This window comes from Alligator mississippiensis, chromosome 1 (assembly GCF_030867095.1).
Source record: "Alligator mississippiensis isolate rAllMis1 chromosome 1, rAllMis1, whole genome shotgun sequence".
NCBI lineage: Eukaryota > Metazoa > Chordata > Crocodylia > Alligatoridae > Alligator > Alligator mississippiensis.
Window position 1 is genome coordinate 308,917,660 of NC_081824.1, and position 15,141 is coordinate 308,932,800.

The 15,141-nt window shown below is 39.3% G+C and overlaps 1 protein-coding gene and 1 long non-coding RNA gene across 15 annotated transcripts in view; one reads left to right on the forward strand and one right to left on the reverse strand.

Moving 5' to 3' along the window:
* DMD (dystrophin) overlaps positions 1-15,141 on the forward strand; it is a 2,172,325-nt gene that overhangs the window by 318,468 nt on the left and 1,838,716 nt on the right. The gene's annotated exons all lie outside the window — the stretch shown is intronic.
* The window catches only part of LOC109282877 (uncharacterized), a 49,015-nt gene that overhangs the window by 17,979 nt on the left and 15,895 nt on the right, over positions 1-15,141 (reverse strand). For 2 of the 6 annotated variants that reach the window (XR_009459118.1, XR_009459119.1), the window contains one exon: positions 13,244-13,287. The exons of the other annotated variants lie outside the window; for them this stretch is intronic. This is a non-coding gene — a long non-coding RNA (uncharacterized LOC109282877). The remainder of the gene's footprint in view (positions 1-13,243; positions 13,288-15,141) is intronic. 6 annotated transcript variants of the gene reach the window in all.

The following is a 15,141-nucleotide window of genomic DNA, read 5'->3' on the forward strand; positions in this document are numbered from 1 at the left end:
ATTTCCCAGTGGGCATGTGTTTGTATCACAAAACCACTATTTTCTATCGGCCTTAACTGACACCCTTTTTGACAGCTGGCAGTACAGAGAAAATGAGCTGAACAAGCAAGAACACTGAACTTTTCTTGTTTTCTAAGGTGATGCACTGAAGTCAGGGCTGATGCAAATTGGCAGGGCAGTGCAGGGCACTCACATTTCTGCCTTATGTTCTCTGCTATTGTTCTGGTATCTTTCATAATAGAAGGAAGTTTGTCCAAGAAATAGAAGCCATCCACCTTTCAGAATGTGCTAGGAAGTCTTTACTGTCATTTACATAGCCATTGAAATCAATGGGAGTTAGGCACCTGGTATGTTTGCATAGCACAGTATTGGAGTCTATCTATAGTGCAAGACACCACTTTGCATTGGCACAGCACTGCACCTGAGCTGTAAGGAGCCCTGCTTCTCAGCAGAACTAATTAGTACAGGCATAGTGCCACCCTAATACAGCTATATGGCTTTCAGCTCCAGAAAAAGTACATGCAGAGCTAGCTGGTGAGGTTTGCAAAATGGTGTCTTGTGCTGTGTAACTATACCCCTAAATACCTTTAAAAATCTAGCCCAGTAGCCCAGTAGTTTTCAGCCCAGCATGCTGAAAACTAGAATTTCCAGAATTAGAGAGCATTGTAAAATTGTGTAGTAAGAATACGGTGTGAAATCATGACCCGCAGATGTCAACTTCCAGTGAGTTCAATAGGGCCTCACATTTCATTTTAAAGAAATAGCATTTCCTAGATTAGCATTTGCTAGATGAGGCTGATCATGGTAAATATTACTGAGGGACTCAAACTGAACTGTGCTTAAGTGCATATCTCAAACATCAGTTTTAAGATAACATTAGAAATCAGTTGCCCTCTTTCTGACATTTGAAGAGTCAGAGGATGATCCTTGTTCTGCTAAAAGTGTTGCCTGGCATGAGATGTTCAAGCTTTGTAGGCAGTTCTTGTTGTATAGAAGTCACCTTTTAGAGTAGACAGGGCATCTATTGAATTCAATGTGTTGTATCATAGTTTTCCTTTAATCAAAGAAAGAAGCATTGTTTTTTATATGCCAATATTGACAGTACTGTGTTGCAGTAGACAAGAGAATTTCACAATTCAGCTTTTTGTATCACTTGATTGCAACCCAAATTTCAACCACAGAATCAAAATGAGTCATTTTCCTCTCTCTATATGGAGAAAGGGAAGAAACAAATTATCATATCATATCACACATCATCAGATCATACAAATAAATACAAAGACTGTCTTAAACTATAATTCATCATTCATTCATCATTTATCAGTGTGTCCCCCCATCTAAGCACATTTATTTCTGTTTGTAAGTCGGTTAGAGAATGTTTGGCAATAAAGAGCTTAAATTCAAGATCAAAATATTTTCCAAATGCTAAGTAAATGTTTGGTTTATTTTTAGGTAACGTTAGACCTCTGAATAGGCTATCAGTATTGAACTATGTTTCCTAGAAATATTAATTGGTTTTGGATTCCATGGCTAGACATTTAAATCCATCTTCTAATGTATCTGTTCTGTATGCTTTGGCAGATGAAACACTATGTTCATGTCAGCTGGAATTAGAAATGATAGGATAAACCTTTTTTTTTTTTTAATATTGATACTGTTTTTGGTATTGTCCTACTTTGGTTCATTTAGATTTCTTAATGTGTGGTTTAGTTAATTGTTTTTAATCCATAGGAGGTCATAAGAAGGACAAAAAACCCCCCTTTAAATAATGTGCTGATCTGAACTGGCATTGTCTTCTGTTCCCTGCAGTAATGATGGTGAGCAGATACTGCTTTTTATTGTAAGCAAAGCAAATCATAATACTTAATAAATTTTTCATATAAAGACAGCTGGGTCAAACAGGAACTCCCTGTAGAGAGAGAATTGCACAGAGAGGACTAAGCTTCCCTACAGCATTTCATTTTAAACGAGACATGTAGAGAGAAAACAACCCTTTTTTATTAATCACATAAAGCTTTACTAATTGGTGGGCTGTTTGGGGCTCTTTTTTTTTTTCGTCCTGTAGTATTATAACTTATTTCATTACCAAGTGAAACAGTGTAATTGCTACTAAAAATAAATATTCAGGAAAGCAACATTTTAATGAATGGATTGTGATTAAAAAAAAAAAATCAAACAAACTGACTGCTTATTTTGGCAATTCTCCTAATGCATCTGAAGTTGTCCTTTCTTCCTTTTTGTGTCCTTGTGACAGGGTATTTAGCAGAATTTGCAGATTCATTGGAATCTGATTGGGGCACACCATGAGCGCTTCTGCCTCTAACTTGTGACATCCGGAGTGTCAACCATGCACCTTGGTGCCCATACCATTCTGGCCCCTAAAGTTGTCTATACTGGTAAAAAGTAACACACATGCATACACAGTAAAATTAGTCACAGTACTGAGGGCTTCATTAGGAGTTAAGCTGCTTATAGACATAAGTTGCATCTATCCTCTGCATGGGAATTACTTTCATAAACAGGACAGGTATTCAAAGACACCCATCTAATATCCAAATATGTAAAAAGTGTGCCATTAAGTACAAAACTGACTAGATGTACATTGTGTAGTTATGCGGACAGGCTATTTGCGCATACTTGACTACTTTACAAACAAAGGTATCCAGAAGTTTTCATATTGTTGGAGACGAGGCCCACATGCTTAGCCTATTAAGCAATAATGGTAGCATTTTTTATGTTCAGCTATTCTTGGCAATCACAAACTAACCTTCTAATAAAATGCTGAAAAATTCTGCCTTTGCAAAAGTTTCTAGAAATGAAAATGCAGCATGAGATGACATGGGACACCCTTCATGTAAATATTCAATATTGAATAAAAACCAATGCCTGACATCACAGGTCATGGCACTGTGTTCATTAATGTGTGATGTAAAATGATGTTGGCTAGGAAGTAATTTCTAGCAAACTGTTCCTCATTATACATAGGAGGCAGATATTTAATTACAAGCTGAGCTGATTTTGACATAGTTTGGCTATACAACAGTGTCCTAAAATATTTTTTTTTCCATGCCACCAATGTTCTCTAGTTATGTAAAATAGCAGAAGATCAGAGGGTAGGAAAGTAATGGTAGGCAGAAGTAAATTACAGGTTGTCTGCTGATATTTATGATGTCTTAAATCCTATGTTGATGGTACTTCATCATTTTTTTACTGTTAGGTTTGGCATTAGACATAGATATAGTGTATTTTCAAATATTACTTGAGATTATTTGAAAGAGAAGAGAGAGTTCTGCAGTACTGCAGACTCAGTATGGTTCTTCAGTGTAATGTAGCCACACAAAAGGCAAATACAGTTTTGTAATACTTGAATAGAAGCATTAGGTGCAAAACATGGGAAATGATAGCACTTCTTTTCTCAGCACTGGTTAGGCCTCATCTAGAGTATTCTGTGCAGTTTTGGGCTCAATATTTTAAAAGGGACACAGAAATTGGAGACAGACCACAGATGTGTGACAAAAATGATAAGGAGCTAGGAAGGCAAGTCATATCAGGAAAAGTTAAAGGAAATAGGCATGGTGAGCTTCTGGAAGAGGTGCTTAAGAGAGGACATGATAGCAGTCTTCAAATATCTGAAGGGCTGCCATAAAGAAAAAGGAGAACACCTTATCACTCTTGCTGCAGAGAGCAAGGCATGGACTAATGGGTTGAAGCTGCAGTAAAGTAGGTTTAGATTGGATAACAGGAAAAACTTCCTAACTGTTAGAACAGTGAGATGGTCTGCCTGCTTTTGTTTTGTTTTCTCTTTCTTTTTCTTTTTTAAGCCTGCCTCAGAAATATTTGGATATTGGCTGCAGCCAAGGCTGGGGATTTTGACTGGGGTATGTCATTGGTCCTGCTGGGACTTAAACCTAGAGGTTCCTGGCTAGTGGGTCTTGCCCATCTTTTTAGGGCCAAACTGATCACTATATTGTGTTCAGGAAGGAATTTTACCCCATGATCAGATTAGTACAGACTGTGTTTGCTTTCCACTCTGTAGTAGGAGGCATGGCCTCTTCCTTGGATCTCTTGTATTGTTTTAAGCACCCTTGCTGCAGTCTTCCTGTTTTACATGTGGTTGTGTCAGGGTTGACTCTGTAGTTTGTCTACGAAGTTAGACAATGGATTTGGATAGGATGGTCTGGATAGGGATGACCCTGCCTCAGGCAAAAGGTTGGGCTAGATGACCTCAGAGGGTCTCTTTCAGCCCTAATTTACTATGATTTTGTAAGGAAGGGGATACGTGGGCTGAAGACATGCTTGCCAGTTGGTGCACAAAAGAACTTGGTCCAATCCTTATGTGTGGGCCTTTCTGTTGATTGTGATGGCTGTTAGATACATGCTAAAAATAGATGCTGAAAAAATTGTGGAATTTTCTGTACTGTCACTGCTCTTGTTACCCATGCAAATAAGTTAAGCTAGTACAGGTATGCTGGCACCTGCTATAACTACATTTTCATTTTGCTCCATAGCTATACCCTGTGATTCAGTGCAGATGTTATTCACTTGGCACTAGCTAAGGAGGTGAGGAAGCAGATCTATATGGGAGTAAGAAGGATCGTGTCAGGGTTCAGGGAAGTAGGCAGAATGACAAGCCTTAGGTCATCAACTGTCCATAAATTTATGGACAGGCAATAAAAGACATGTGAAATCCATAAAAAAAATAGATTTCCATAAAAAAATGTATCTGTGCCTTGGTGCTGGGCCTCTCATGCCACTTGCTTGTGTCTCTAATCTGGACCCCTGTCTCTGGCTCCTGATCTTCCCTGCTCCTTACCCCCTGGCTTGCAACTCAGTTGCAAAGCACCAAGCACCTAAACCCCAGTCTTTTCCTTTATGTCCCTTGAGCTGTGAAGATATGTCTCAGCTGTGCCCCTTGAATCATGGAGGCTTGCCATTCAGATGGAAGGCCATCTCCTCCTGCTTTCCCTAGGCTATGGGAGCCAGCCACACACATGTCCACAAAGTTGTTTAGGCATTCCCCAACTGACCAGGGAGCCTTGGAACCTGAATCCTGGAGTTTTCTGAAAACTTTGAACATGAGTCCAATTCTGGTCCAAGGCCCTTGGAAGGTACCTGGAGGAAGAGGGGAGGGAGCAGCAGGCCAGGGAATGGGGAGGGTACTGCTAGAGGTCAGGGCAGTCAGACCAGCTGGCTTTAATGACTTAAGACCTCCTAGATTACAGTAACCTATTTCCACCTGTCTCTAGTTACATGCATGAGTGTGGATATCTGCTTCTAAGCTGTAGCCCTTTCAGTGCTCTTGTTCTTGGTTGCCGGCTGCCATCTCTTAACCCCTTGTTTCCTAAACCCCTGGATTGTGGCTTTAACCTGGCTTCCTGCCCCTGACTTCCTGCTTTGTTACTCGCTAGTATGAAGCCTTGTCCATCCACATCCTGGTCTTTCCCTGATATAGGAATTATTGCTTAAGCTGGGGAACTCAAATGTGAGAGTAAAGGAGAGGGTATACCTCCTATAATTCACCACAAAGGTGCTGCAACCTATAGAGAGAAAGTAGATTATGGTGATAAGGAAGTAAATATTTTTGTAATAAAATTCCATAGTTAAAAATGTTCTTATCCCTTATATTCTTGCCACACACAGACAGCTATTTCTTCAGCTGGAGGAGTCTAAAAATCATGCCTCTCATTCTCTCTCCCAGGAAAAACTAAAAAGGCATTTATTAAAAGTATGCTCTTCCAAAATTATTAAGTATAAGATCAAGAAAACATTGTAGAAAACTCAACTGACCTATGAAAAGTGAACATGTTAAATATGGAAGTTGAAGACAAATAATATTATGCATGAGAGCTTTAAGTGCACATCTAAATACAATAATAACTCCAAAGCTAGTAGGGTGCCTCTATAATATAGATAGACAGTTATATTTGTACGGTGTATATATATGTTTCTGGTATTTTAGAATCATGTAATCCATATAAACTCATGGTGAGTGAAAAACTTTTGAATTAACTTATGTTTCTGTGCAGTCATTCATGTATTCCTTTTTGCAATTCAAATGGATAGCATTGTCATATGTTAATATCTTAAAATTGTCAGTCATTACAGTTTCAGACTCATGCAGCAAGTTAATTTATTGTAAGTGGTGATCTTGCAAAAGATCACCTGTGTATCAGTTGAAACAATGTGGAACATTTAGAAGAAAAACAGCTTCTTGAAACTTGTAATAATTACACATTCTTTGACATTCTGGTATCTCTAGACCTAAATTTTGAGATCAAATCTGTTGATATAAGGTCAGGGGTGGGCAAAATACAGCCTTTGGGCTGGATCCAGCCTGTCAGGCCAAGCTATCCGGCCTGCAGGACCCCTAAAAGTTTAGATAGTATTTACTTGCTGAAAGGAGTATTTCCAGGGGCAAGGGGAGGGACTGCTGGTGGCAAAGGGGTTAGGGGCAGGACTTCCAGTCCCCAAGATGGCAACCAGGGGGGTGGGGCAGCTGTCAAGGGGCAGAGCTACCCATGCAGCCCTTGACAACTTGTCAAAACAAGGTAAGCGGCCTTCTGCCCAAAATAATTGTCCACCCCTGTTCTAGGTGTTTCTGTTCATTTTAGGAATGTGACATATGTAGTATTTGTGGTAAGCTGTTTCTAAGAATAAAAATATCTCCAAGGAGATGAAAACAAACCTTGTTAATGTGATACTCTGGTTATATAATGGGTTATATGTTCATGAGCTAGTAGAAACAAGAAGGTTCTGGAGACAAAAGTGGAAGAGAAAATAAACATCCAGGCTCAATATTTTAGTGTTTGACCTGTATGGTTTACAGGTCTTACTACATTGTAAAAGTGGGGTAAAATGTGAAAGGCCTAATGTGTCCGTGAGGATTTATATCCACCTGTCAGCTGCCCTATCCTAAGTAACAGTGCAATATCTCTCAATAAATGGTTCCCTTACAACCATTGGTCTAATGTGTTTGGGGATTACTGCATTATTTAAAAAGAGAAACAGAATTCAGGCTTACTCCCTCAGTATAAGCAATGATGGTATTTGATATTTAAATGTATGATACAACATATATCATACATGTTTGACTAACATGTATGATATAAGTAAAAACAGTTACTTTTTGCAAAAGGAATTGTTATCATACTGCTAAAAATATGTCGCTACGCTAGGGAAGTTGAAGAAGATAGTGAGGAAGGATATGTTCTGATTCTGGTAACATTGATTATGGCCATTGAATATTTATTCTTGACAAATATTTAACATTTTTAAATTGCCATTCTATTTTCATAGACTTTTTTTTATTCTTTTGATGTTACCCAGCCTACATATCTTTTGGAAGCTTAACTATCAGTGTATTTCCTTGGGGGGAAGACTAGAATGTGCTTTTCTGTAGCAGACTTTCAATGTGCTAATGTTGCTTTGCTTGGCAGGAGCCCACCTGTATACCTCATTGCTCTCCTATCATCTGCCTTATATGTGTTTCAGACACCATGAATTATTCACATTCTGTTAGATTATTCCTCCAGATTTTCTTTGTGAGGCCCACAATATTGTTGCTTCTAAAGTTGGAAATACAGTTTTAAAGATTTTATGGTATCTCTTCTATGGATATTTTCTAGTGGCGGAGCTTAACCCATTTCAAGCATATTTTTTTTTCCGCTAGAGCACTTATTCTGGCTTACTTCCATTTTCATGCAATTTACATGTAAAATCTCGATAGAAATTGCATTTAGTGTTTTATGTATCTGAAAACATCTGTTTATCATGTGTAACAGCATCTGTGAGGTGTGAGCTTAATTGTTTTTTGTTGTGGTTGAAAATAGTATTTTTTTTATTTAAATGATGAATCCTTTCTCAGCTCCCCTTTTAAATCCCCCAGTGGGTATATTTTTCTAGTTTTTTGTATGATATCATCTATGTATTATTAAGTCTCTCTGAAAGGTAGATAATCTTTAATTCCCATGCCCCTTCCTTCCAAAGTCATGTGTAACTCTGCAGTAAGTGAATTTCAACTGACCTAGTGTCCAGTGACTGCATTCAGTCTAGAATCCCTTGCTGCATGCATCATGTGACACTAATCATTTTTTTTAATCCCTCTTGTAATGAATTCCAGATATACATGGTGACTTGTATTACACACTGTAGAGCTAGTCAATTTTTTTTCCAACAGAAGAGTTTTCTATCTGAAAATATTGATTCACTAAAATTAATTATTATTATTATTTTTTTTTTTTACAAATTTTTCTCTCTTGTAACGTCCAGCCACCCTGTCCTATGCCATCCTGGAATTCTCTGATTAGTCATTTGTGACTAGAATCTAGCCTTTTCAGTTTGAATATTTTGGTCAAAAATCTGTCCCTCTGGGACCAATGGCCAACCCAGGATAAAAGCCTAGAATTCCCCCAACCAGAGTCCAGAAATGATTGTACAATTGTTTTGCATAATGCCACCTCTGAGATAGAAGGCAGTTATTTATATGCACACAGTGCGCTGGTGAGACTTATGTATTCTAGTTCAGGGGAGAGACATTTTTGGCAATCCCCTATTCTGAAAAGGGCAATGGGATCTCTTCATGCAGGGTAGACAGAAACTCAGCTTTTAAGATCCTATCTGAAAGATCCCATCCAATAAATTTTATTAATCTGGACTTATCTAACTACGCATGATGAAATGCTGGGTCAACTCCACTTCATACAGAAGCCTGGGATCACATTTTTAAAAGTACCTAAGTGATATGGTAACCTAAATTATATTTTCAAATTGACTTATGCACTCTAGACTCCTAAATATCTCACTGAGACATTAATGAGTGCAACAAAGCTTTTGAAAATTCAAATTTACATTGACTCTAAGGGCGTGTGTAGACAAAATGGGGGCCCTAAATTGAAGCGGTGGGTTTTTAAACCCACTGCTTCAATTTAGGGCCCTTAAAACCCCATGTCATGTACATACCCTGCACCTACCTGTCTCTTTGGCAGTGGGGAGGGGAGGGTGAGTTACTGACAGGCAGAGCAGTCCCTGGGCCATGGGGTGGGAGAGGGACTCGTGCTTCATTCTGTGGCAGCGGTGGCCTCTGCCCAGGTGGCACCCGCCCACAGGCACCCTGTTTAGGTGGTCCTGAGGGGCAGCACAGCCATGGAGGGAAATACCGGGGCCCCACACAGCTCAGGTAGGCAGGCAGGCTCCAGAAGGAGTAAAAAAATCAGGCTCGCTGCTTTTCTTGGGTGGAGGCTGCTTTCCTGGGCTGCTGCCAGGTTTCCTGCAGAGCCCCTGAGCTGCACGGAGCCTGGTGCTTCTCTCCGCAGCTGTAGGGGCAGCAAACTAAAACTCCTCGGAGGAATTTTAATTTGCTGCACCCCAAGTCATTTAAGGCACATTACACCACTGAATTTCCTGCAGTGGCTGGAATCAATGTGAAATACGCCACTGAGGCATGCAAACACCAACACCATTAAAGTGGTGCAAAAACATTTAGCCCACTTTAAAGAGTCATGCTCACACACCCCTCATTTCATCTACACATGGCCCAGGACAGTGAGTCCTAAACTGTGGGTCATGACACTAAATGGGGTTGTAACATCAGCAGATTGTGTCGCCAGGGTGGGGAGCTGTTTGTTTGAATGAGGGTCCATGCTGAGGATATGGGGCCATAAATGGGGTCATGCTGAGGAAAAGTTTGGGAAGCACTGCTCTAGGAGTCTGTGCTCTCCAGTTATAAAACCACAAAAATCTTTGCTCAAGAGAACAGAATTAGGAGCACTGTTATAGACTACAGGAGGACTTGGCTGCCTGCAAAAAGTTACATAGCATCAGCTCTCACCAACTAGCACCACAATTGAAATTTCTAGTGAATAATGAAATAGATTATTAGCTAATGGGGAAAATCACAGTGAAATACTTTCAGCAGTTAAAAAAAAAGTATATATTATAGGTTTAGGGTTGATTTTTTTCAGTATTATGAAAATCTAAATTTAGAGAATAGATTTTTAGAAGAATAAAAAGTTCAGGCTCAGTCTGCTCCTCACTCTTATGAGCATGAAAACCAGGAAATACTCTCTGATTATAGAGGCTAATATCAATTTAATATGTCTATTAAATGTGTCTATCATGTTTGTGCTGAAGTTCATGGAAATGGAATGTGGTTCGGTCCATGTTAGAGGATTTAGCTATTTGTATTCTGTCATTTAAAATAGATTAATAGATTCATAGATGTTAGGGTCGGAAGGGACCTCAATAGATCATCGAGTCCGACCCCCTGCATAGGCAGGAAAGAGTGCTGGGTCTAGATGACCCCAGCTAGATGCCTATCTAACCTCCTCTTGAAAACCCCCAGAGTAGGGGAGAGCACCACCTCCCTTGGGAGCCCATTCCAGACCTTGGCCACTCAAACTGTGAAGAAGTTCTTCCTAATGTCCAGTCTAAATCTGCTCTTTGCTAGCTTGTGGCCATTATTTCTTGTAACCCCCGGGGGTGCCTTGGTGAATAAAACCTCACCAATTCCCTTCTGTGCCCCGGTGATAAACTTATAGGCAGCCACAAGGTCGCCTCTCAACCTTCTCTTGCGGAGGCTAAAAAGGTCCAGGTTCTTTAGTCTCTCCTCGTACGGCTTGGCCTGCAAGCCCTTAACCATACGAGTGGCCGTTCTCTGGACCCTCTCCAGGTTATCCACATCTCTCTTGAAGTGCGGTGTCCAAAATTGCACGCAGTACTCCAACTGTGGTCTGACCAGTGCCCAATAGAGGGGAAGTATTACCTCCTTGGTTCTGTTCATCATGCATCTGCTGATGCACGATAAAGTGCCATTAGCTTTTCTGATGGCTTCGTCACACTGACGACTCATGTTCATCTTGGAGTCCACTAGGACTCCAAGATCCCTTTCTGCTTCCGTGCCACCAAGCAGGTCATTTCCTAGGCAGTAGGTATGCTGGACATTTTTCCTCCCTAGGTGCAGCACTTTACATTTCTCCTTGTTGAATTGCATTCTCTTGTTTTCTGCCCATTTGTCCAACCTGTCCAGGTCCACTTGTAGCTGTTCCCTGCCCTCTGGCGTGTCCACTTCTCCCCACAGTTTTGTGTCATCCACAAACTTGGACAGAGTACAGAGGAATATCTAAAACAAATTTCTTGATGGCAACTTCTTCCAAACCTGTACCGTTAAGCAACACATACAGCCTTAGGTTTTTATACAAGTCATAAATTGTATGGCTACATACAGTATTTATACTCATGTCAACCAACTCAAAAGTACCAATTCAAAATCAAGCTGTCAGGGGCATATTGTTGATTTGTAACAATCTTTAGAAAACACTGTGTTCATAAAGTAATGAATGGATTACATGCATCAAGATAATGTTATAGAATTCAAGCTTTATTTCTTACATGAAATGTGTCTAAATATTACAGAGATTGAAATATCATCAGTTCCACTAGATTACATGTTTACAGAATAAGTACAAATCATTTAATCCAAAGTGAGTTAATAATTTTTAAATATTATTTGAAAGGATGAATTGTAAAAAATACTATTTATTTAGAGGATCTCGTTATAGGAATATATAAGGCAGCACAACAGAATTGAAGACAATAGGAAAAGAATTGTGAGTTAACTAAGCAAACAAGGTAGGACAATAGAAGGAAATATTAACTATTTGTTCTCTCTAGCCATAAAATGAACCTTCAAAACTTCTTTTTTGATATTGATTCTCAGTAAAATGAGAAAAGACATTGTTAAAATATCTATAAAATGTCTTACAGAAATTGAGGTTGAAAAAAATGTAGTGTTACTTCTGGAAGGAAAGTGCCCTAAATGGTCTGGGCCCTATATACCTGTGGGACATCCTTCTCTCTTATGCCGTATTGTAATCCCTAAAGTCAGTAGATTGCAATATCCTACAAGTACCATCAGTATGCCAAGCCTGCTTGGTGAAAATGAGTGGAAGTTTATCCTCCACAGTTACTTCTGAGCTCTACATCTTCCTGTCTCTTGAGGCTTTTCAACACCTGAGCCTGGATATGTTTCAGAAGAGCTTTAAGATCTTCCTGTTTGGCCAGGCATTCCCCAAACAAAATTAGGATGAGATGCTGGTTATGGGGTCTCTGTTTTATCTTGATGTTCTATTTCCTTTTTAAGCTGTTTTGGTCCTCTGGTCACTTTCCTGCTTTTAAGTTATTCTGTTTTGTTATTGAAAGCCACTCTGAGCCTTTTTTGGAAAGGATAGCATAAAAATCAAATGAATGAATAGAAATATTAATAAGGCATTTATGTAGCACTAGACATGACTTGTTCCCCTCTGGAATTGAGAATGTAACTCAGAATCTCAAATTAACACATTTTCTCATTAAAGGATGGTGGAGATTGATAGTTTTCAACCTCATCAGAGTCGTAGTACCCCTCCACCATTTTTTCTTGTGTGGGGCAGGATCTCTAGTTAAGAACTACTGTTGGCAGTGCCGTAGCAAAGGTGGGGGGGGAGTGGGACAAACGCCCCTGGTACCAAAGCAAAGGGGCACCAACAGGGGCTGCCCAGCTGGGGCAAGGTGTGGGACAGAGCAGTGTGGCTTGTTTGGGGGAGCACGGAGATGGGGGAAGGGTGGGTCCCACCGTTGCATGCACTCCTGGGCAAGCATGAGGGGGCATGTGCCCCCCAGATCTGTGTGTGGGGTAAGGGTAGGCTGCCACTGTGGGCTTTGCCCCTGGCACCAAACTTCCTTGCTACGGCACTGGATCAAAACATTTGAAAGTTTGATTACATAAACAGTAATTAGGCTCTTTGACTGAACTTCACCCTTATATTATATATTACGGATTGAGACACTCCTGCTGAAAATCTTGTGAGTGAAAGATTTCTAGTGAGATTAATAATGGATTAATTCATGCTCTAAGCTTGGACCAGAAAGCATATATACCTGAAAACTGATAAACTACTAAACTACTTGTCTGAGTGTAAATTCAAGGCAGCACTAATTTTACCTCAATATCTACATCAGTTGTTCTCAATCAGGGTGTCACAGGACCTTCACAGGAGTGTTGTGTTGCAGGGACTGTCAAGTAAAAGTGACCCATGCCCAGGGCTGCAGCATGTGCGCACACCTGCTGCATTCAGGCTCGCTGATAACCTTAGAGCAGTAGTTTTCAACCTGTAGTCCATAAAACCCCCTGGAGGTCCACAAACTATGTCTAAGAGGTCCACAAAAGATGACTATAAGCAATCAAAAGTATGCAAATACCCACACTTACAATTCAAAGGGGTCTGCACCTCCATTCAAAGTGTTTTTAGGTGTCTGCAAATGAAAAAATGAAGGTGCATTCATATCACTGAGACTTTCATCCTATAAATTTGCTACCTTGATGCCAAAAGGAAAGGGTAGCCAAGATCAGGAAATATAATAAATAATTACCTAGAGGTAAAATTTACAATTGGATTGACCAGCTGACAGACCAGTAAACTGAATAATGCATTGCATCTCATGAGAAGATCTTTCTCATATTCATTTTATTGATCATTTTATTTCCCCACCCCAGATCAAGAAGTTAACAATGGCATTATTATGTCATCCTTCTAATGTCTTACTAATTTTACTTTATTTGTAAAGTAAAGCAAATGGCTGCTTATAGGACTCAAATAGGCAATGAATGTCTCAAGGAAGAAATACAGAATGACTACGTAGTGTGTGTGGGAAACTTCGAAGTGATTTTAGACATTGACTTGACTTCACAATTAATTCCCCTTCTTATCACTTTTAACTCTTGTCTCCATTTGATATGTATTTGAATCATCAAATGATAAAGCTTTGTTTATACTGTACCAGTAATATCATTGCATTTGCTTTTAACTCAAGATTAAATTAAAGTGTTAGGCCATATAAAAGAAAATGTAAATAAATTATATTTCAAACAAAATTATTAATAATAGAATATGTTTCAAAATTCCTTTCACTTTGTCAGTGAAAAAAATTGCAGGCAATGGTGCAGTAATGGGAAACAAATTAAATGAAGGGATGATGTGAAAAGGAACATTTATGCAGAATAACTGGAAACAGGAAATTTCCTGATAAAGGAGAGCCTTCCAAAAGAATTAAATTGAGTGATTTGTAATTTAAAATGAGACAGGATAAAGAACAAGATATAGGCATTGCCAAGGATGGGATAAGACAATTTGGCCTTCTTCATATGTGTTTTCTAGAACACTAATCCTGTGGTCCTTATGCAAACACATTTGTATGGCATTAACAGGAGTTCTGTTTGGGTCAAGAGTGTAGGATCAGACATTGTATCTGTGATAAATGTGATATGACAAATGCACAAAGTTTATACTTGCTTAAATATGTACAAACATGTTATATCTCTATAGTCCCTGTTCTTAAGTCATAAAACTACTAAGTTTTAATCTGCATTGCTTGGACTTGAAGAGAATCAGAGAATGTTCCCTTCCAAACATTTTTATGGGTGTTTGAAATTGGGTTTAGTACATGATGATCAAACTGTGGTGTTGAGATTAATGCACCTTGGGGACTTCAGCAGATGGAGTGTATATTATTATCTAAATAATCAATAAAAAGAAAATGCTGCTTATTGGGGAAGGATATAAATGTAATTGAACAACTGGTTGACTTGTCTGTTTTAATGCCCTGGCTTTAGAATGCAGCCGTCTCCAAGATCCTCTAAATCTTGAGCAGGATCAGTATGGAAAATTGCAAAGATAATCCAAACTCTATTTTTAGTAAGTAAAGACTCCCATCATGCTTCTTTGTGTCATGAACATTTTTGTGAAGCACCTTCAAAATGCTACATACACATATAAGTGTGCACATAAACTCTCTATAAGAGACTATCCTTTAAAATGCCTGAATTCACAAAAAAGGAGAGCATTTGGTTTGGGGTTGCTGGCATTCATTTTATTTAAAAAAAACAAAACAATAAAACCTCTAATATGTAAAGTATGATGGCACTTACCAGGTTATTTAGCAATTAGGAGGGTGACAACAGCCCAGTGACAAAGTAGTTATGGTTTAAGAGCACAGCTGTCTGACTTCTAAGATGCTGCATGCCTCACAGGCCACACACCTTGGGACCAATGCTAGTGTGAGCCATGGGCACCCAGGCTGCACCCACTGCACTGTACCACATGGTTAGGC